The sequence below is a fragment of the Amborella trichopoda genome, chromosome 4 (assembly GCF_054954075.1).
Source record: "Amborella trichopoda isolate Santa Cruz 75 chromosome 4, AtrichopodaSantaCruz75HAP2 v2.0, whole genome shotgun sequence".
Lineage (NCBI taxonomy): Eukaryota > Viridiplantae > Streptophyta > Magnoliopsida > Amborellales > Amborellaceae > Amborella > Amborella trichopoda.
In genome coordinates, this window is record NC_142339.1 from 8,252,337 (window position 1) to 8,273,612 (window position 21,276).

The window sequence follows — 21,276 nt, forward strand, 5'->3', positions numbered from 1 at the left end:
AAGGAGTATGAAAGCTGACGGTTTGGTTCCAATTTGAGTAGAAGACATACATTTCACAATATAAAATGCAATAAATTTTAATAGTATATTTTTTTGGCAAATGCATAATATTTGTGATTAAAAATAACGATAGCAAAATATTTAATTGTTGATTAACCAAAAACATAAATTTAGAACTTGCATGGAATAAAACTTTTGAAGATGTGAAGATGACAAAAAAAAAAAAATGAAAAACACAAAAATTTGAAAATGCATTAGTTTATAATGGAAGTTATTAAAAAGAGAAAAACAAATGAAAAATTAGAAAAGGGTAATAAAAAGAGAAAAAAGAGTTTAAATAAGTATTTGAAATAAAAAATTAAAATGACATTGTATAGGATTAACATCAAAATGGAAACTACAGAACGACCTTGCAGGTTCCAAGTTGACTTGCTGGCTTTTTAATGTTCGGCTCCGCTGGGCTTCAACATTGGGCATTATTGGGAATCAAGGTTCGAAAAATCCGCTATTCTGATTGAATTTTACGTTGCCTATTCTGGATCCCTTAATATATCGGGATTCACCCGTATCCCCCTGGATCGACAATTCAGCTGTAGCGAGTAGGCGATGCGATCCAATGAACAACCCCAATTTGTTGGTACTACAGTAGTTTCGTGAGCTCTTTTCCATGATATTGGCGCCATTTGATCCATCTTCAGGGTCCTTTTTAGAGAATTATTGCTCTGGAATGACTGAAAGTTGCTTATATATCCAATATTCAATCAATTTTGAGAAACAATATGAGATTTGGTGATCAAAATAATGGTTTTTATGAAGCTTTTGTAGAAATCCGTCTTCCTATCGATTTCAGCTTCTATTTGTAAACAGATGTCCTGAAATTTGGTTCTATTTGTGGAGAGTTAAACCCTACACATTATTCGACTGTGAATTTGTTCAATTAAACTAGGATTCCCCCTTTGATTTTGCTTCAAAAGACAAAAAAACAAAAAAAGTCCCTAAAGATTCAGTAGTAAAAAATAATAGAAAAAATTAGTGCAGATTTGGGTTGATTTGGATTCAAATTTCAACGGGTTTGTTGATCTACAAGGGAAAGTGCTGAACAATCAGGTATTTGTTTCTATCAGTGTTTAAAAAGTCGGCGAGACTCGGGAATCGGTACACCAGTACCGGTTCTAGCGAAACTGGGGGAATAACCCATGTTTAGAGAGAACCGGGTGATTCCCAACAGTAAATCCCCCGAGTCACTGTTCAAGCACGGGTGAACAGTATTTTGCGATGGAAATCATCAAATTTTGGCATTTTTTTTTTATAATTGTTGGGCATTTTCAACATGTGAATCAAATATTTCAGCTTTTTTATTTAGTTTTTCAGCCTTATCATTCGATAAATTGGAGTTGAAATCTTCAATTTTGATCACAAATCAGTGGATTTGTGAAGAACAACGCATTTTTTTTAGGTTTCCGCCATTTCTCTGATTTCAAACAAAATAGGGCATCATTTTCTGTAAAATTTGAGGGTTATTGATCTTAAGAGTGTTATTTAGAAGAAATTAATCATACCTTGCGAGTATTTTGGTCCATTACAACTCAAATTTGGATTTGAAGCCACGGTTGAAGAAAAACAGGTAAGAAGTTCGGTTTCCCGCCATTCAATCGATTGCATTCAAGATTTTGTAAATAATTTGTTAATATTATAGGGTTTTGATTCCTTATAGTGTTATTTATCATAAAATGTATTCAATTAGATCTAATTTATCTGATTTGAGGTGGATTTTCGAGTTCAATCAAAGATGTCAGGTTGGGTGTGCATTTTTTCTGCGTTTTTTTTTTTTTTTTCTACCATTCTTTGAATTACAGATGACATAGATCACTATTTTCTATGAAATAAGAGAGAAATTAGTCGTGATTGTGTTAGTCATAAGAAATTGTATACTTTTTGTGTTTATTTTGGTGGATTTGCAGTGGATTTTTGATTTTGAGTCATGGTTTTGTGAAGAACAGTTAGGGTTTTTTTCTTTTTCCACCAAATTACAAATATGAGACGAATTAAAGTATTATTATGAATTATTTTGGAGGGTTTTTGAAGGTAAAATTGTGATTCAATTAATTTTGAGTGTAATTTGTCGGATTAAGCAATTTTTATTACTTGATTTCGGATGAAGAGGAGTTGTGGCTGTGTTTTTTGAAATTTTTTTTTTGATGATTAATTTTTTTGAAAATCGTGATTTTGTGAAAAATTGTGAAAATTCGTGATTAGGTTTTGATTATCATGAGGAATTAAACTTTATTTTTAATTTGTATTGTTAAATTTTTAGTGCAAAAAATTGCATGTTGATAGATTATTGATGCAAAAAAATACATGTTGTTAAATTTTTAATGCAAAACTGTATTTTTTAATTTTAATGCATAACATGTATGTATATGATTGATAACTATTTTATCATTATATTATCTTGAATGACTATATCATTGTAAATATTATTTGTGGCAGGTATGTATATTCTTGGTATTAACTGTATGAATATCATTGTAAAAAAATTGTGTCATGTATGATAATTATATTATTTTGCATTTTTCAATTTTATTATTAAATTTTTAATACAAAAAAATATATGTTGATACATAAATTTTATATATATTCTTGATAATTGATTTGTAGGCATGTTTGAAGCTTGCATGTTTTATTATATTATCTTGCATTTTTGTAATTAAGATGTACGACTATTTGCGATGATTTTAATTGAGTTGGGATTGTGCCCACTATATCATTGTAAATATTATTTGTGGCATTGTAAATGACTATATCATTGTAAATATTTTTTGTGCCAAATGTACATGTAGTGGCATTATGGATGACTATATTATTGTAAATTTTTTGCCGAATTGTATGCTTTATTATATTCCATGTGTGATGATGTACTTAATCCATGATAATTATATGCTTATCATTTTGTGTGATGTAAATTAAATGGTAAACAGTAGTTCATGCAGGGAAGGAACATATTAATATTCGCATATTCATGTAAAAAAACGAAAATTCTTAATGGAGTACTCTAACTTTTTATTAGATTCCTAGAAGACAACATTTATAATGAATTTTAAACCTTATATATGGTCAAAATGAGTCCCATCCAATACTGAATTTAGACTATTCATTTGGTGAATTTTAAGATATTAGCCTTTACGAACTCAAAATCATTTTTTTGTTCTTTTTAACATTATTCATCTAATGATAATAAAAGCTATTTAAAAAACTTGAAAAAAAAAATCCTTCCAAGCACTAGATCTAAGCATCTTAACAAAAAGAAAAAATTGCATTTTGGTTGTTGCGTGCTCAATTTTGGATTATGTGTTTATATCCAGGATGATTGTCAGCTCTTTTTTTTTTCAGTGATAGGAATATAATGGCCAACAAATATATAGACAGGAAAATGATGTCTCAATGTTCACGTATTGCTACAAAATAATGAAATATGTACCGCACTAGGCCTAGTGTTTTATGGAAACTGAAAAAAGTTACTCTTAGAGATTTTTTGAAAAAATTTTTAGGCCGAAACTTGCCTGATTCTCCAATCTAGATCACTAATCCCATTGATTTGATACGATTTTTGAGGTGGCTGATCTAAGTCACCGATTCATTTTTTTTAAACCTTGGTGGGATTTATAATCGCATAAGTGGAATTTTCACGTTTACTTGGATGCCTTCATAAATTTGGAGTGTTTTATGGAGTGAATAGAGGTGGCGAAAGGAAGAACATGTGAAAAGATTTTACAAGGAAAACGATTTATCTATGACAGAATCTCTAGTGTTTTCTATAGTCATTTTGTACATGAGTAAATTAATTTCACCTCATAAATAAATTACTATTATTCTGTTAAGAATAACATTTAAGGATTATAGCCCCTTACAAAATCATCAAGCGGGTCAAACAATTTAATTAACATTATATATATATATATATATATATATATATATATTTTACCTAGTTACCTCTTGAAAAAATATTTTAAACAATTACCTAAAATACCCATTTTAAGGTTAGGAATATTGAACAAATAGAAGTCGTTTCAATCATTTTACCAAGCTAAGAGGTTCTAACCAAATGATGAGAATACTCTGCTTGTTCATGGTAGTAAAAATTACTAATATGCCTATTTTTTCATGGTTTTTGACCCTGAACGAGGGCAATTTGAGTATTCTTAATGATATCTCTCAAAGAGGTACTTGAGGGAAATGAAAACAAAAAAAATAAACCTTTTAATATTAACAATGAGATTTTGAATCAATTAGTGATTTCGAAAGAGACTTTACCCCTTAAATGATAGTTTCCCGAAAAAGAAGTAAATCAAATATTGAAAAAATTATTTCAAAGTAAGGCATCAATTTCCCCGAGACTTTGTGTTGAACTTCCCATATTTGAAATACCAAGTGAGTATGTTTATGCTGCTAGATTTTATCTCCTTTAGAGACATAACCTATGCATAACTTTCTCACAAGCTTCCTACAGTATAGAAGTGCATGTGTCTATATAGGCTGAACTTTTAGTTTTAGAGGCCTTTTGAGTTAGTTTTGAAGTAAAAAGGCTAGATGACTAGAAATACCTTTCGAGAGAGATGAATTAAAGGAGGCCGTTGTTGGATAAGCTAGAGATAAAGTCAAAGGACCAGATGGATTCTACGTTCCCTTTGATCATATATATATATATATAATGGTGTGGTTTATATAAGATTGCAGCTTTAAACAATCCAAGTAAGTCACACCTCCAAATTTTATCATAATATGTAATTTTGTTGTAAACATTTCCTAAAATTATCTTAAAATCTATTTTCACATATAATTAGAAAATTTTAAATTCCAAAAATGCTTAAAATTAAGTAGATCTATAGACATATGAAAATCTTGAAAATAAACAGATAATGTGTTGCAAGATGCACTATTTAGGGGACTCAAAATATATATATTTTTTCCATATTCATATATCTTGACATCGAGATGATCAATTAGAGGGTCTTTCAACATTAAAACAACCTTTTCGATAGTTTTTTGAGGTGCATATGTAATTCTATATTTTAAGGTTGCAACCTTATATAAACTTTTCCTTATATATCTGTATATATATATATATATATATATATATATATATATATATATATATATATATATATATATATATATATATATATATATATATATATATATATATATATATATATATATATATATATATATATATATATATATATAAATCATGTCAGCCCACGAGTTGATAGCTACAATGTCAGTCAATAGTGCAGATTGAATCTGAACCGATCTGACAGTCACGATCTCATTTCGTATTTGAATTTTTATTTTTTTGTACAAATCCAAATCACTTGAAAGTTGAAGTGTCTATTCTTCAAAAATATAATAATCTAATAAAAATATAAAAATAATAATTCGTAAAATATAAATTGACCAAAATTTTGGGGGTATTTTGGTCAATTTATATTACGAATTATTATTTTTTATATTTTTATTAGGTGTGTCTTGATGAGAAGAATGAACACCTAAAATTTCAAGTAATTTGGATTTATAAAAATAAAAATGAAAATTTAAATATACAATGAGATTGTGACCGTTAGATCATCCTAGATTGAATTTGGACCATTGGCTGACACTGTAGCAGTCAGCCCACATATATATATATATATATATATATATATATATATATATATATATATATATATATATATATATATATATATATATATATATATATATATATATATATATGTTGCTTCTATGGCTAGATCCTTATAAAAATCAGATATGTAATTTAAACATCTTAAAAATCTTTGTGATTCGATTTTATTTAAAATAACATCAGGAAATTTATTTGCAAATTCTATAGCTCTATCAATTGGTACTATTGTTCCTTGATATATGTTATATCCTAAAAATCTTATTTTAGTCTGGCATAAACTTATGTTTTTAGCAGATACAACCAATCCAGCATTTTTCACTGCATTAAGAGAAGCATGAATATGTTTAAAGCGTTGTTGTACATTTTCTGAGAATATTAACATATCATCTATATATACTATCATAAATTTAATGTATGGGTTAAAAACATCATTCATTATTCTTTGGAATTCAGAAGGGGCATTTTTTAATCCGAATGGCATAACATTCCATTCATATTGCCCAAAAGGGACATTGAATACTGTTTTATATCTATCATTTTCATTAATTAGTATTTGCCAATATCCTGACTTTAGATCAAATTTTGAAAATATGCATGTATTTAATAATCTATCTAATAAATCTTTTTTATTAAGTATATGATATCTTATCCATTTTAGTACTTTATTAAGAGGTTTATAATTTATTATTAACCTTGGAACTCCTCTTTTCTTTTCGGCATTATTTTCTACATAGAAAGCTGTACAACTCCAAGGTGAAGAGCTTTTTTTTATTAAATTTTTCTTAAGAAGTTCGTCTATTTCTTTCTTACAAATTACTAAAAGTCTTAAATTCATTTGTATTGGTTGTGCCTTTGTGGGTATTTTATTTTCTTTAAATTCATCCTCATAAGATAAATTTACTATATGTTTCTTTCTGTTCTAAAAATCATTCGGTAATTCACTACAGACTTATTTTTCTATTTGTGATTTAATATTTTTAATTTTTTCTTGTATTTCAGTTAGCAGTAAGCTTTCTTCAATAGCTTTATATTTTATTTCCTCTTTTAGTTGATATAGGAAGTTTTCTTTATTCTCAATTTTTTGTTTTATATTACTAATTTCTTTTATCTTTTGTTTGTCTATAAAATCAAACCGTATTTCATGGCCATCTATATTAGATCTTATTCCAATACTATCAATTGTTAAAGGGTAATGTATACTTAAAAATGGTATTCCAAGAATAATTGCTTGATTTAATCCTTTAACTATTATAAAAGGTAATTTAAAACAATTCCCACTATTACAAACAGCTGCATTAGACAATTTATATTTAATGACTAATCTACTACCATCAGCAGTATTTAGTATTTGTGTAGTTTTATCAAAGTATTTTGTAGGAACTAATCCTACATTAATACAGTTTAGGTCAGCTCCTGAATCTATCATGGCTAAAGATTGAAAACTATATTCATTTTTTAATATCATTTTTATTAGAGTAAACCATTTTTGATTCATGATTCTATTTATTAAATTTAAATGATTATTTTCTAATATTTCTTCTTTGATAGTTCTTGAGGATTCAAGGGCATCCTTAGGTTTATGATTTATTAATAAATTGTTGAATTCTATTTCATCATCTTCAGAAAGATTTTCTTAAAATTCTGTATTTAATTCAAGTATTCTAATTCTATTTTTAAGCTTTTGGACCTCAGTCTTTGCTTCATTAATTTCTTGTTTTAGGTCTGATATGGTAGGTTCTTTTTTAATAGTTTCTCTTTTATTAATTCGCTTCATTATTTCAGAAAAGCTGTATTCTTCTGGTGATTTGATTACTGGAGATGGCTTATTTTTTGCTTTAGCAATTTTTATATATTGCCCTATTTTTTCTCTCTTTTCATCTGAATCAGAAATTTTGTCTACGAGGTCTAAAATTAAGTTTTCTTCACTGGTAAGCATATTACAAAAACAATATTTCAACTGGCTATCAGTTTTAGAACTTTCATTACTGCTATCTGAGCTGGATAAAAATAATTCCTCATCTTTAATTAATCCTGCAAGTATATCATCATCAGAGGCTGATTCTGAACTAGATTCTTTATTTATTTGAGCAATATCATATATCTGGTTTCTAAGATTTTCTTCTATTATAAGGGTATCAATTTTCTTTTTTATTTTACAATTACTTTAATAGTGACAAACTTTTCCACATTTATAACATACTGGTAATTTTCTTTTCCTTCCTTTCTTAAAAGGGGTTCTTGGAGAAATTTTTTTAATAAATTTCTCTTTTTTATTTTTTCGATATTTTGAAAGAGGTTTTCTTTCTGCTTTATATCTTTTATCTTTCTTTTTCCTTTTATATAATTCATTTGGAGAATTATTTATACTATATCCAAATTGTTCACAAAAATCTCCTAATTCTCTTTTCCTAGTCATTTTTTGTTTATCTAACTGTCTTTTTAATTTCATATCAGTGCATAGGGCCAAGCCTTCAGCACATATTTCAACAGACAATTCACTTAGAGTATATAAAGAATAAGGTATAATTCCTTCATGCTTATTTTTTAATCTATTTTTTACCTTTTCTGCAAAAAGGTGAGGTAAACCTGCTATGAATTTCTCTTTCTGCACTGCTATCTTCTCGTAATAGGAGTCTAGAGAAGAAAACATCTTTGTACCATTTATAATGGGAAAGAGTTGGACATCTTAAATTTGAAAGCAAATCTTTTGATCTTGCTTTTAATAAAGCTGTACTCCCCACAAAGTGAAGAGTTATTGTATAAATTAAAGTATTCACTGCATCACTTTCGCTATGTGGTATATCTTGATTATGTTCATTTTTTACGATCCATTGCCTAATAGCATTGAGTATTTGATTTTTTGTGGCTTCACTCATATGGAAGTCCCACCACCCCCGAAGCCAACCAGTAAAACCACAAATGATAGCCTTGGCGATGTCCTGATCACGACTGCCAGATACTTTACAGGCCGTGGCGTACATGGTCATGTGTCGCATTGTTTCTAAAATTTGGTGCTCGGACATTCCATCTATGTTCTAATTGACTATTGTCCTCCTAAAGTAGGACACAGTATGTGATATTAAATCTTCTTCGAATTGTATATCAACTGGTGAAGGTCTAGTATGAAACATTCTTTGCATAGAAGTAGGTCTCCATTTTCTTCCATCATTTATTTTATTAATTTTAGGTATTTCTTCTTCTTTAAAATTATTTTCTATATTAGTTATCATATTTTCATTTTCAGATTCTTCTTGGAGCATCATAGCTTCTGATTGCTCTATTATTAATTTTCCTTTCCCCTTTTCTTTATCTTTGATATTTAGATGAGCTAATTTAGCAATTAATTGTTCTATTAGTTCTTTATTTTCTTCTTTATCTTTAAAATTAAATCTTTCTTTATTTATTTGTGGAGGAGGCTTCAACAACACTCCTTTTTTGGGTTCCTCGGGTTTTACCTGAGGCTGTGTAATAATATTTTCTATTATGGTAGTTTGCTATCCTATGGTTTGTAAATAAAGATTTATATAATTATTTTGTTTTATAAGGTGAGGAAGTAATTCTATTTTATGTATATGTTCTGCAGGGATTATTTTATAAGTGGTAGCTTTAGTTTCTAATTTATTTATCTCCTTTTAGTTGAATACTTTTTTCAGGAGGATGTATACTAGTAATGTCTCCATCACTAGTGTGAAAACTCCTATATTGATTTTCTAAGACATGAATCTCTTCAAATTTTGGAATAAGTATTCCTCTTTCAGTTGGGGTTGGTTTTAACCAATCGAAGAACCCTATAGTATGTTTATTTCTTTTTAGAAATTTATTATATTTTTTATGGATAGCATCAATTATTTTTTGGGAAAATTCATTCAAGTACCAATTTCTTATCTTTGAATTTTCTTTTGATAGGTAATCATTTTTTAATAGTTCTAAATCCATTTTTTCTCTTTTTTGCAAAGTCATGACTTGAAAATCTAAGTCTGTGTAAAGAGAGATTACTATTATTGCTACTTGATGGATTATTGTTTGTTTGTTTGTATTCTGGTATATGTATATTATTTCTAGTTCTTATTAATCCTTGGATTTCTGGTTCTTCTTGTAAAGAAGGCGTTGAATGTCTGGATGGTCCTATTATTCTTTTTGGAGGTTTTATTGAATTATCATCTTTAATAGTTATCTTAGTTATTCTATTATTATTAAACTGGATTTCTACTTCTCCATCTGGGTATTCTATTATCTGGTCGGGGGTCTTGTTTATATGAGTTTTATATTGCTGATTTTCATTTTGAATAGGCCAGTCTTTTGGGAGTACTATTTGAGACCAATCTACTGTTTTTGGTACAATTGTATTTGACTTTTCAATATTTGTTTGAAAAAATAAAGTATGTCCTTTTGTATCTACTTGTATTACATTTGGACATAATGTATTTATAACTTTGTAGCAAATTTTATATACTAAGGCTAGATTCTGCAAATCCTGGATTCATGTCAAATCATTGAGTTTTTAGATTAAGAGTTAGAACTTTGAGTATATTTGGATCACTAAGAGATACGGAATAATTTGGGAAGCAATTAAAATATACAGGGCTTGAGCATAAACTAGATTCTACTATTCCTAGTAAAGAGTCTGTAAACTTATTGTGTCTATTACCTCTTAAACATAGTAAGATAGAATTATTCAAGCCTAATCTTGTCAAAGGTTTTACAGCAATTTGAATTAGTCATATGTGAAGATATTGATATCTTTATGAGATTGTATCACTTTATTAGATAATAATTGGAAATTTTCTTGTTCACTGTGAACCGATAGACTCTGTTCAATAGTCTTTATAGCATATCCTGTTTTTAGTTCAAATTTTCCTTTTTTATAAACATTAGTTATTGGTATCTTAGGAATATTCCAATTCTAAATTTGTTTTTCTATATTTTCTATTACAATTTCTTCCTTGTTTTTTATCCTTAGAGTGTTATTGACTGAACCTAATGTCTTATTTGATAGATTTCTGATAAAATTTTCCATTGAAGTTACGGATGAATACTCTTTAGTCAACCTCTTATGTCTTTTGACCTCAACGGCTCCCTCTGACCTAAACGGTCCTTGACTGGGCGACAACAAGTTTTAACTCTCGGACTAACTTCCTAATGGACTAATTTTTTCAGATTTCAACCTTTTAAGATAATATGCTCAGCTTATAGCAATCTAACGATAAAAGTACTCTATGGCTCTGATACCATACAAAACCAAGACCTATATTTTCAACTTTAGTACTTTTATCAATTCCTACTTCAAATCTTAATTTCAGATACTAGTAGAACTATTTTCAAATACTAGTAGAACTATTTTCAAATACGATCATATTACAATTAATGAGATATTATTTTCAAATACTAGTAGAACTATTTTCAAATACGATCAATATTACAATTAATGAGAAAGGAGCAATATCTAATAGAATCCAACTTGTATAAGTAGTTGCAAATATTTTGATACTAAAGATAAATTTCAACAGCATTCGAGTATAATAGTAATCAATTACAGAACATGCTTAGAGTAAATAAAGAAAAATAAAACTCACTGGTTGCAAATGCAAAAGCTAGCGAAAATCTTCCATTCGTCAGGATAGTAGCTTGGCAAATAACCGATATTACAATCACACATTATTTACAAGATGGTTTATTATACCATCTGTATAATACGAGCAAACATAAAAATTTAAAGAGACTAGGGAACATAAAACAGTACCGTTAACTATCTGTAGAAGATAGTAATCCGAGATAGAAGATACTAGTTTAGAACAGAGATTTATACAAGCGACCTTCACACCAAAAGAATTTACAGAGAGAGCGAGAAAAGGGAGAATGAAGAGAGCAGGACTGAAGAAACTCGATCAGAAACTTTGATGAGAGAATTCGATGCTTTCAATGTTCGACCTCGTGGCCTTTTATAGAGAGCGGACGCCAGGAACTTATTAATTATCTTTTATTTTCCTTTACAGGTGGACGGCTCAATCATGATGGACGGCTGAGTGGAGATTCGCCTTGTCTGACAGCTGGTGGATAGGTTCGTCGGTGGAGAATAACAGATTTAGACGGGAGTGTCGACTGAGAGGACTTCTTTGGACTGACGCATCGGTGAAGAGGGGTAGGTAGAGATGCTGTCGGGACAGGTGGAACTAAAGGTGGAGATGCTATCGGGACAGGTGGCTGGTACGAAGCTTTTACTGTAGCAATATTGTTTTCTTGTGTCGGCAGAATTTCTTCTAGAAACTTGGGCGGGTCATCATTCGGGCTTAATAGAGAGTGGGCTTCTGGGAGAATCCATGAGCAGTTTGCAATTCTTCACTTTATATTTCATTCGTACTTTGTGAGGACATTTTTTCTGCTTCAACTTCTTCTTCGAATATTTGTAATAATTGTTTTCCCAGCTCCTCTTTTGTTGCTTTGGGATGTTGTTTCCTCATTTTTCTTATATATTCCGAAAAATTATTTGGGTCATTAGTTTGAAATATGCTTCGCTGGGAAATTGGAGGTATTGTCTTCAACTTTATTTTTTCGGGTTTTAAGTTCTTGTTATCAATGACATCCCACCACTTTATAGATATTCTCTTTCTTAATTTGGGAACATATTCAAAATTATTAACCATCTTTTCTGAAATCCAATATTCCCATTTCAATATCCAAGGAATTTGGTATATTGCCATAAAATACAGGTGATGATCAATATTTTGGTCCCTTCTATTATATTCTACAAACTTGGCTTTTGATATTTTTAATTATTCTGGTAATATTTGGGATCCTGATCCCCAAATTAAAAACCAATCTCTAAACCAGTTTGAGAATGGCCGTATAATAGACATTTTAAATTGGAGGTACCAAGTATGAGAGTTATTCATATTTTGTAGGGCAAATATTTTTTGCCAGGCATCTATATACTCCGAATATCTATAATATTTATTTTGAAACTCTTGTGCCTAGAGCTTCTTTGTTCTAGCAGGATGATGTCCCCAATCATCATAAGCTAGTATTTATCTTATTTGTAAGTTTGAGTATGCCACCATATTGGTATTTTTATGATAGAAATGAACTAGAGAGATTGAACCTGTTTCTAATAAAACAGCTTCATACCACTCTCTTGTTTTATTTCCATTAGAGGGGTTCAACTGCTTTAATAGGTAAATGTTTGCTACTTTATTTGGATCAACAGTAGCATATTCATCATCAATGAGAATATCTATTAGGAATGCAATTTCATCAAATTGGGATTTTCCAGGGGCTGATTTTTTATTTGGAATAGGAGACTGAAGAAATATTGGGTTCTGGCTAGAATATTCAGGATAGTCTATGGGTCTATTTGGGGAATAAGGTGTTGGTGAAGAAGGAGGATAACTTATTAGTGGGGAACCAGTTGGTGATGCTAGTACTATATCCATTTTCCCTTTTCGTCTGTCTTGGCTAGTCATTATATTTGTATTTGCATTTGTTATTAAGTATCCTTCGTTGGAATTAGCCGGGTCCTAGCCCTCTTGCAAAAATTCACGTGTCAAGGACCGTTTAGGCTAGAGGGAGCAGTTGAGGTCAAAAGACATAAGAGGTTGACTAAAGAGTATTCATCCGTAACTTCAATGGAAAATTTTATCAGAAATCTATCAAAAAAGACATTAGGTTCAGCCAGTAACACTCTAAGAATAAAAAACAAAGAAGAAATTGTAATAGAAAAACTAAGATAAATATTAAAGATGATAATTCAATAAAACCTCAAAAAAGAATAATAGGACGATCCATACATTCAACGTCTTCTTTACAAGAAGAACCAGAAATCCAAGGATTAATAGGAAGTAGAAATAATATACATATACCAGAATACAAACAAACAAACAATAATCCATCAAGTAGCAATAATAGTAATCTCTCTTTACACAGACTTAGATTTTCAAGTCATGACTTTGCAAAAAAGAGAAAAAATGGATTTAGAACTATTAAAAAATGATTATCTATCAAAAGAATATTCAAAGATAAGAAATTGGTACTTGAATCAATTTTCCCAAGAAATAATTGATGCTATCCATAAAAAATATAATAAATTTCTAAAAAGAAATAAACATATTACATGGTTCTTCAATTGGTTAATACCAACCCTAACTGAAAGAGGAATACTTATTCCAAAATTTGAAGAGATTCATGTCTTAAAAAATCAATATAGGAGTTTTCACACTAGTGATGGAAACATTACTAGTATACATCCTCCTGAAAAAAGCATTCAAGTAAAAGGAGATAAATTAGAAACTAAAGCTACCCCTTATAAAATAATCCCAGGAGAACATATACATAAAATAGAATTACTTCCTCACCTTATAGAACAAAATAATTATACAAATATTTATTTACAAACCATAGGACAGCAAACTACCAGAATAGAAAATATTATTAGACAGCCTTAGGTAAAACCTGAGGAACCGAAAAAAGGAGTGTTGTTTAAGCCTCCTCCACAAATAAATAAAGAAAGATGTAATTTTAAAGATAAAGAAGAAAATAAATAACTAATAGATCAATTAATTGCCAAATTAGCACATCTAAATATCAAAGATAAAATAACTAATATAGAAAATAATTTTAAAGGAGAAGAAATACCTAAAATTAATAAAATAGACTATGGACGAAAATGGAAACCTACTTCTATGCAAAGAATGTATCATACTAGACCTACACCATTTGATATACAATTCGAAGAAGATTTAATATCTCATACTGTATCATACTTTGGGAGGACAATAGTCAACTGGAACATAGATGGAATGTCTGAACACCAAATTTTAGATACAATGCGACACATGACCATGTACGCCACGCCCTGTAAAGTATCTGGCAGTCATGATCAGGACGTCGCCAAGGCTATCATTTGTGGTGTTACTGGTTGGCTTCGGGGGTGGTGGGACTTCCATATGAGTGAAGCCACAAAAAATCAAATACTCAATGCTACTAGGCAATGGATCGTTAAAAATGAACATAATCAAGATATACCACATAGCGAAAGTGATGCAGTGAATACTTTAATTTATACAATAACTCTTCACATTGTGGGGAGTACAGCTTTTTTAGAAGCAAGATCAGAAGATTTGCTTTCAAATTTAAGATGTCCAACTCTTTCCCATTATAAATGGTACAAAGATGTTTTCTTTTCTAGACTCCTATTACGAAAAGATAGCAGTGCAGATCATTGGAAGAGAAATTCATAGCAAGTTTACGTCACCTTTCAACTCTATATTTTCAACTTTAGTGCTTTTATCAATTCTTACTTCAAATCCTAATTTCAGATACTAGTAGAACTATTTTCAAATACTAGCAAATTTATTAAGAAATATTAATAAATAAATATTAATAAAAAACTCTAATAAATCCAAAGTATATCAAGACGATCAATATTAAAATTAATGAGAAAGGATCAATATCTAATAGAATCCAACTAGTATAAGTAGTTGCAAATATTTTGATACTAAAGATAAATTTCAACAGCATTCTGGAATAATAGTAATCATTTACAGAACAAGCTTAGAGTAAATACAGAAAAATAAAACTCACTGGTGGCAAATGCAAAAGCTAGAGAAAATCTTCCATTCGTCAGGATAGTAGCTTGGCAAATAACCGATATTACAATCACACATTATTTACAAGATGGTTTATTATACCATCTGTAAAATACGAGCAAACATAAACAATTAAAGAGACTAGGGAACAGAAAACAGTACCGTTAACTATCTGTAGAACATAGTTACCAGAGATCGAAGATACTAGTTTATAGTAGAGATTTATACAAGCGACCTTCACCCCAAAAGAATTTACAGAGAGAGAGAGAGAAAAGGGAGAATGAAGAGAGCAGGACTGAAGAAACTCGATCAAAAACTTTGATGAGAGAATTCGATGCTTTCAATGTTCGACCTCGTGGCCTTTTATAGAGAGGGGACGCCAGGAACTTATTAATTATCTTTTATTTTCCTTTACAGGTGGACGGCTCAATCATGATGGACGGCTGAGTGGAGATTCGCCTCGTCTGACAGCTGGTGGATAGGTTCGTCGGTGGAGGAGGACAGATTTTGATGGGAGTGTCGGCTGAGAGGACTTCTTTGGACTGACGCATCGGTGAAGAGGGGTAGGTAGAGATGCTGTCGGGACAGGTGGAACTAAAGGTGGAGATGCTGTCGGGACAGGTGGCTGGTACGGAGCTTTTACTGTAGCAATATTGTTTTCTTGTGTCGGCAGAATTTCTTCTAGAAACTTGGTCGGGTCATCAATCGGGCTTAATAGAGAGTGGGCTTCTGGGAGAATCCATGAGCAGTTTGCAATTCTTCACTTTCTATTTCATTCGTACTTTGTGAGGACATATTTTCTGTTTCAACTTCTTCTTCGAATATTTGTAATAATTGTTTTCCCAGCTCCTCTTTTGTTGCTTTGGGATGTTGTTTCCTCATTTTTCTTATATATTCTGAAAAATTATTTGGGTCATTGGTTTGAAATATGCTTGGCTGGAAAATTGGAGGTATTGTCTTCAGCTTTATTTTTTCGGGTTTTAAGTTCTTGTTATCAATGACATCCGACCACTTTATAGATATTCTCTTTCCTAATTTGGGAACATATTCAAAATTATTAACCATATTTTCTGAAATCCCATATTCCCATTTCAATATCCAAGGAATTTGGTATATTGCCATAAAATACTGGTGATGATCAATATTTGGGTCCCTTCTATTATATTCTACAAACTTGGCTTGTGATATTTGTAATTTTTCTGGTAATATTTGGGATCTTGATCCCCAAATTAAAAACCAATCTCTAAACCAATTCGGGAATGGCTGTATAATAGGCATTTTAAATTGGAGGTCTCAAGTATGAGAGTTATTCATATTTTGTAGGGCAAATATTTTATTCCAGGCATCTATATACTCCGAATATCTATAATATTTATTTTGAAACTCTTGTGCCTGGAACTTCTTTGTTCTAGCAGGATCATGTCCCCAATCATCATAAGATAATATTTGTCTTATTTGTAATTTTGAATATGCCACCATATTGGTATTTTATGATAGAAATGAACAAGAGAGAATGAATCTGTTTCTAATAAAACAGCTTCATACCACTCTCTTGTTTTATTTCCATTAGAGGGGTTCAAATGCTTTAATAGGTAAAGGTTTGCTACTTTATTTGGGTCAACAATAGCATATTCACCATCAATGACAATATCTATTAGGAATGTAGTTTCTTCAAATTGGGATTTTCCAGAGGCTGATTTTTTATTTGGGATAGGAGACTGAAGAAATATTGGGTTATGGCTAGAATATACAGGATAGTCTATGGGTCTGTTTGGGGAATAAGGTATTGGTGAAGAAGGAAGATAACTTATTAGTGGGGAACCAGCTGGTGATGCTGGTACTATATCCATTTTCCCTTTTCCCTTGTCTTGGCTAGTCATTATATTTGTATATGTATTTGTTATTAAGTATCCTTCATTGGAATTAGCCGGGTCTTGGGCCCCCCTGCAAAAATTCACGTGTCAAGAAATCGGGAAGATGGTTAGTAGATCTGCGAAGGTGCTCAATAGTGAAATGAAAAACTAGAAAGAATCGCTTGCCAACGTGCAAAAATTTGTTTCGAGACGAGGTTTTTGACATCTTTAACTAGAACATCACGAGCTGCTTTACAATCTATTCATATTAGAAATGTGGTATTAAGTATATCACTTTGAAATTTTGTTACACAATGAACTATTGCAAGGATTTCTTTATTAACCGTAGAATAGTTTTGCTGAGTACTATTCCAGGCTTTAGAGGTGCATGAACTAGTTGTTCGTTTCCATTGGGGTTCATTCTTTGCTTAAGAATACCACCAAGGCCTAGTTCAGATGCATCACATTCAATTATTTTAAAAGCATCTGGGTCTGATAAGGCTAGGCATGGTAATTCTTTAGCTTTTTTTTTTATTTTGCGAACTGCTAACGTATGTTCCTGTGTTCATTTAGGTGGATTCTTTTTCAGTCTATCATATAATGGTTTTGCTTCTATGGCTAGATCCTTATAAAAATCAGATATGTAATTCAAACATCCTAAAAATCTTTGTAATTTGGTTTTATTTAAAATAACATCAGGAAATTTACTTGCAAATTCTATAGCTCTATCAATTGGAACTATTGTTCTTTGATATATGTTATGTCCTAAAAATCTTATTTTAGTCTAGCATAAACTTATCTTTTTAGCAGATACAACCAATCCAGCATTTTTCACTTCATTCAGAAAAGCATTAATATGTTTAAAGTGTTGTTGTCTATTTTCTGAGAATATTAACACATCATCTATATATACTGTCATAAATTTAATGTATGGGTTAAAAACATCATTCATTATTATTTGGAATTCATAAGGGGCATTTTTCAATCCGAATGACATGACATTCCATTCATATTGCCCAAATGGGACATTGAATATTGTTTTATATCTATCATTTTCATTAATTTGTATTTGCCAATATCCCGACTTTAGATCAAATTTTGAAAATATGCATGCATTTAATATTCCATTTAATAAATCTTTTTTATTAGGTATAGGATATCTTATCCATTTTAATGCTTTATTAAGAGGTTTATAATTTATTATTAACCTTGGAACTCCTCTTTCCTTTTCGGCATTATGTTCTACATAGAAAGTTGCACAACTCCAAGGTGAAGAGCTTTTTCTTATTAAATTTTTCTTAAGAAGCTCGTCTATTTCTTTCTTACAAATTGCTAAAAGTCTTAAATTCATTTGTATTGGTCGTGCCTTTGTGGGTATTTTATTTTCTTTAAATTCATCCTCATAAGGTAAATTTACTATTTGTTTCTTTCTGTTCCAAAAAGCATTCGGTAATTCACTACAAACTTCTTTTTCTATTTGTGATTTAATATTTTTAATTTTTTCTTGTATTTCAGGAAGCAGTAAGCTTTCTTCAATAGCTTTATATTTTATTTCCTCTTTTAGTTGATATAGGAAGTTTTCTTTATTCTCAATTTTTTGTTTATCTAACTGTATTTTTAATTTCATATCAGTGCATAGGGCTAAGCCTTCAGCACATATTTCAGCACAGTTCACCTAGAGTGTATAAAGAATAAAGTATAATTCCTCCATGTTTATTTTTTAATCTATTTTTCATCTTTTCTGCAAAAAGGTGAGGTAAACCTGCTATGAATTTCTCTTTCCAATGATCTGCACTGCTATCTTCTCATACCAGGAGTCTAGAGAAGAAAACATCTTTGTATCATTTATAATGGAAAAGAGTTGGACATCTTAAATTTGAAAGCAAATCTTCTGATCTTGCTTCTAATAAAGCTGTACTCCCCACAAAGTGAAGAGTTATTGTATAAATTAAAGTATTTTGTAGGAACTAATCCTTCATTAATACAGTTTAGGTCAGCTCCTAAATCTATCAAGGCTAAAGATTAAAAACTATATTCATTTTTTACTATGATTTTTATTAGAGTAAACCATTTTTGATTTATGATTCTACACCTATAGGTGAAAATGAACAATGATTTTGCCTACCATCATCATCGTCCAAAGTTCATCGCACGGTCACGATTGTCTTGTAGTGTTTCATTTTTCATTTTTTTTCTACAAATGAGAATGACATGAAATTTGGAACGTGTGTAGATCATAGTTAGGCATACCTAATAAAAATAATGAAAAATAAAACATTATCGGACAATCGTAATCGTGCAATGAACTTTGGATAATGATGAGGGTAAGAGAAATCAGTGTTCATTTTCCCCTATAGGCGTTTTGTAGTATCATATATATATATATATATATATATATATATATATAGTAATGATCCTATGGAACCCTGCCACTCCTTGTAGCATGGGGTCCTCAGGATCACCGTTAGATCTGTTAAAAAACTTGAGGGAAGAGATGGACCCCCTCCTAGGATTAGGGGCAGTGTCGTGAGACTATCGATCACAAAGATCAGGCTTTTATCAGAACTGTGGGAACTCTGTCAATTTTATGTACATCTCTATGGCCATGAAACCCTTCTTAAAGAGGGATGGAGTAAGCCGATCTTCAACGTTCGGCTTCTTCCTGAAATCTTAGAGAAAACGTGGCCCTGTAATCTTGAGAAGTGGGTGGTTACTTTCTAGCTGTTAGATAACGACACTTTTTCTCTCTAATAAGCCTCCCTTTTTAGTGATAAGCATTAAATTATGAGAGAGAGAAATATTGCATATTTAAAGGCCCCCATGGCCACACACACGTACCAACATCTCCCACTTGCCCATGAGGGCCAGATATATTGAAATATTATAAAGTCTTTACCATTTAATGAATTTAACATTTATGTGCATATTTTTGTCATGAGGCTTTCACGCAAGTGCGGTTATACATTGCATAACAAAAAATATCCAAAGTCATGTCATGGTTTTTCACTCTAATGCAGTTTTTTTTCTCATGACCAAGACATAAAAAAATATCCCATTTGGGAGTTCCTGACTTAAATATTTCGAAGTCCCATCAAAGCTACATGCTTTGATAATATTTCTGCACTCAATCCCTTTGTTAAAGGGCCTACAATCATATTTGAAGATGGCAAATAACTTACAGTTATTTCATTCTTTCTAATAATATCATAAATATAATGATAATCAATTTCAATGTGCTTACCCTTGGAACTATAAGCTCCATTTCTAATTGATGAAATACTAGCCTGATTATCACAAAAAATTTTAACAGGTCCGTCTGCTATATCCAACTTCAAATCATTGATGAAGCGTTTAATTTAGATGGCATAAGTTGTAGCAATGCTACAGGCAATATACTCGGCTTTCATAGTATATCGAGCTACACAACCTTGTTTCGTATTAGACCAAGAAACACATCCTCCTCCAAAGAGGAATACAATTCCTAAGATTGATTTTCTATCATCTGGGTCTCCTGCAAAATCTGCATTAGAATACCCAGTAACCTCTAAGTTGTCGGCTTGGAAGCACAACTTGTAATTTTTAGTTTTCTGAATGTATCTGAGTATCTTTTTTATAGCTTGCCATTGAGCTATCCCAGGATTACTCTGAAATATACTTACAAGACTATATGCATGACTCAAATCAGGTCTTGTACACAATATGACATAATTTATGCATCCTACAGCTTGAGCATATGGAATTCTTTCCATTTCAACTTTGTCACTATCATTTAATGAACACGTTTTCTTTGATAATTTCAAGCCTTTACAAACAAGTGTATCTATGGGCTTGCAATTTTCCATCTCAAATATTTTTAAAACACTTTCTGAATAATTTTCTTGAGATAAACATAGAAGTCTTGAACTTCTATCTCTTTTTATCTTAATGCCCAATACATACGAGGCTTCTCCCATATCTTTCATCTCAAAATGGGAACTTAGCCATGATTTGGTATGCTTAATGATGCCAATATCATTACCGGCTATCAAAATATCATCCACATGACAATATAACAAAATTGCTCCCAGTATTCTAGACATATACACAATGGTCTAAGCTATTGGCTATATAACCAATTTCAGTGATTGCATTATGCAAAGTAAAGTACCATTGTCTAGAAGAC

The 21,276-nt window shown here is 30.6% G+C and overlaps 1 long non-coding RNA gene across 1 annotated transcript; it reads left to right on the forward strand.

Annotated features, from left to right (window-relative positions):
• Positions 1-471: 471 nt before the first annotated feature.
• LOC148782239 (uncharacterized) lies at positions 472-12,175 on the forward strand. The gene is made up of 2 exons (XR_016054044.1): positions 472-1,624; positions 11,677-12,175. It is a non-coding gene; the product is annotated as an uncharacterized LOC148782239 (long non-coding RNA).
• The last annotated feature ends 9,101 nt before the right edge of the window (positions 12,176-21,276 follow it).